The following is a 3,522-nucleotide window of genomic DNA, read 5'->3' as shown; positions in this document are numbered from 1 at the left end:
GGGGGGGGGGGGGGGGGGCCCCCCCCCCCCCCCCCCCCCCCCCCCCCACGCCAATCGCTGTTTAAAGGACAGGGGTAAAGGTAAAACCACCACAGTCCAACTGGACCATAGGGCTGCTCTCTCACGAGGGAGAGACGACTGGTGGTGGTTTAAACAGAGGGTTCATTTGGTGTTTTAATTGAATGAGAATTCCTGATGTGAAAGTCAGAATGGGTACCCAGTGCCTCCAATTTGCTGCCCGCTTCCCCAGACTGCCAGTGTTTCAGGGCATGCTTCAGGGCATAGTTGCTCACGTCCCAATTTCACAGACCTTGGCATCTGATACCTACCAGCCTCTGCATGCCACCATGGCACGTCTGTGATCCACTTGGAATACACTTCTGCAATTCAATGCTGTACTTTGGAGTGCACCGGCACCTCTCATTAGAACGGTGCTGCAAGAACACTATGCAGTTTGGACAAGCAGCTGGCTCCCAGGCTGCACCTGCGGGCTGTTCACTCACTGTCTCAGCGGTCCCTCACTTCGCACCTACCTCAGTGCTCACAATACCACCATCTTGCTGTGCCTTTTGGCACTTTGCCCCCTGAGCCACTAAAGGCTGACAGTACTATCGTATTGCCCAGCACAGACAGACTGCTTGTCATGCTGGGCAGCGGGTATCAGTCAACAGATTTGATATGTCGCTCTATGGTACATTCCTGCCTCAATCCCACACCATGTGCCAACAGCATACACTGCGAGCACACTGCATGCGTTGTTGCAAGGCTCAGCCAAAGTCCTCAGCGAAGTTCAGGAAGGCAGCCACCAGTCAGGGACCTCAGCGAATTAGTCAGGGGCAGCCTCCAATATCAGACCAGAAGATAGGGACATGGTCATTCAACTACTTGGGGCAGTCAGCATCAGGACGGTCTCGTCAACCGGGATGATCAACTGAATGTCAGGCAGGCCAGAATGTCAGCGGCTCTCCCTCTGCCCCCGCCTGTGGTCTGTTTTCTCCCAGAATGAGACAAGGAGAGGGATCGAATGAGGTGAAAGTGGTTGGATCAGCTGTTAGTGCCAGTGTAGGTGGCGGGAGTGGAGTTAGGTGTCGGAGCAAGTGAATAGGCAGTGCAGGGTTATGGAGTGGGGGGCGAGGGGAGAATGGTGGGTGACTGTGAGTGAGGGCACATCTTGCAGGCGATAATGAGCGCGGTAGATGGCGAGCCTTGGTGGGTGGTGGCCGCAGTAGCAGAGATGGAGCAAGTGTGGGGCAGCAAAGGAAGGTCATGGCACTTACCCTGGCAGAGCAGAGGAGGTCAACGGCTGAGACCGTAGTGACCTGCGTACCAACCTCAGACCAGCCTGACAGGGTTTCAAAGAAGATTTCACAGCATTTTGCATTTAAAAAGAAAAGTAATGAGCTATTTCCATCTCTTTCTTGTGGGTAATTCTCTTTGTAAATGGTTTCACTCAAGTTCTCCTTTCTCTGTCTGATAACGTCAGCAGAGCTCAGAAGACCAGAACAAACTAAAACAAAAGACTCCATGTGACTTACAGAAGCCTCAACGCTATAGGGCTGAAGTATTCGGAGTGTCTTTTTTCTGCAACAGAAGGCATGTCGTTGTTTTTATGACAAGATTCACTGGAGCATCAAGGACACTATTTTGTTCACCTCCCCACAGGAAGTTGGATAACCAACAACAGACAGATGCAACCAACAACCAGATCTCTCTCTGGTTGTTGAGAGATCTCGCAAAAGATCTCTCTCTACACACCAATACATTATCCATGTGAGAGTGTTAGTCAAATCTTCCTGGCTGGGCTGAAAGTTAGAAAACTGCGAGGAAAGATTTCCAGAGACACAATGGATAGAACCCCAGGCTTCCACAAGAGAATGTGAAAGATGACTGCATCTTCAAAATCAGTCTCATACAGCTCAACTTTCCACACCTTGAGCTCATTTCCATGGCACATATTCACAGATGGCTCCATCGAGGTCTCACTCAGTGTCAGTAACTCAAACACATGTTGATACCCTCCTTTTCCAGCAAGGGTATCAGACAGTAATGTGTGGCTTGTTTACTTGTTTGAAATGGGGCCAGAGGCAAAAACATCTTCCAGAGGCTTCTCCTCTGGCTCTTCATTTGTCTTACTGTCACCTCTACCTGAATTCATTGCCTATACACAAATGTAATATGCTCATTCTTTTATTCAATCTATTTATAATTAAAATAATTCCAACACTCAACTTCAGGAACAGCTTCTTAAGTACCATATACCTGTAATCAAAATATACTTTAAGGATCACTGCTAAAGTGATGAGGAAGACACCTTTCAGATTCAGAGACTGGATCTCTTGACTGCCTTTGTATTCATATACTGCTACTGCCCCCTAGAGGTCTTCCCCAAAGACTGAAGGTGGAACATTACAGCAGATCATCACACACACTGCAGTAACAGTCATTGCCCTTCGCATGTGAACTGTGCATTAATCTGGCATCAACAGTTAATTACAAAAAAAAAGTTCCAAACCTCTACCTGTATTTAAATGTTTTTGGATATGTAATCTCAAGGCCCTGGTTCATGCCTGTAACATTGCCCCCATGTGAGGGATTATTCTACCCATTACCTTAGTGGGTTCCGTCTTTCTGTCACTGGTATGAAACACACACGATATATTCCTTAACTTAAACCATCATGTGTGCTTAGTTTTCACATGCAAATTTAATTTTAAAAATGACAGTAAATAGTGTCTACCGAACCAACAGAGAAATGCTTCTGAAAAGCAGTAGAAAATGAATGAAGTGGTGCCCATTCCTCGCTGTCCTGAACAGTTGCATTTTACACTGGGAATATCAAGTGGTGCTGCATTGCCCTCGTGTGGCGAAAGCTGGGACAGCAACAAATATACATGCACGAGGAGTCAGATAATTTGCAGCTTTGTTCCTTTAAAAGTATTTACAGAGGGATGGATGTACCCTGCAGATTTTGTAGTAATCAAAGAGAAAGTATTGAGGAAACGTAAGCAAAAGACTAACAAGGAGTAAGTTCTGTTCAGGAATGGCCAAGCTCAGGCCTCTCAAAAACCAACTCTACCTTCAACAGGAAATAGAAGGCACACCTTTTCTCTCTTAGATGAACGTAATAAAGATTCCTTCACCCTAGGCAATAAGAGTGTTGTGAAGTTGCTGCATCTAGGACCAGGTTATGTCAGCCACCCAGCTACCTGGAGCTTCAGCCTGTAGAATGTGTGGACCTGCTGTACATCTAACATTGTGCATTTAAAATGACACTACACTGTGACACCACACAGTTTTACATTGCACACGTTTTACTTTGTGTCTTTCAAGCTTTTCCTCAATTTTTAAGGATTCCTCTGTGAAAATAGTGACATAGCACAATCGTGAGGCTGGAGACATCTGCAACAAGTGGGACTTGAACCTGCAACTTCTGGCCTGAAGGTGGAGACACCACCAGAAGAACCCAGGATCTGACTTTTATAGAGATAACAAGGTGCAGAGCTGGATGAACACAGCAGGCCA

At 46.8% G+C, this 3,522-nt stretch overlaps 1 protein-coding gene across 1 annotated transcript in view; it reads right to left on the bottom strand.

The window, feature by feature from the left end:
- The window catches only part of LOC109935499 (dual specificity mitogen-activated protein kinase kinase 6), a 77,276-nt gene that overhangs the window by 27,303 nt on the left and 46,451 nt on the right, over positions 1-3,522 (bottom strand). The window lies entirely within an intron of this gene.

The sequence above is a fragment of the Rhincodon typus genome, chromosome 23 (assembly GCF_021869965.1).
Source record: "Rhincodon typus isolate 14 chromosome 23, sRhiTyp1.1, whole genome shotgun sequence".
NCBI classification, from domain to species: Eukaryota; Metazoa; Chordata; class Chondrichthyes; order Orectolobiformes; family Rhincodontidae; genus Rhincodon; species Rhincodon typus.
The sequence above is the reverse complement of the archived record's forward strand: the minus strand, read 5'-3'. Positions and strand labels throughout refer to the sequence as shown.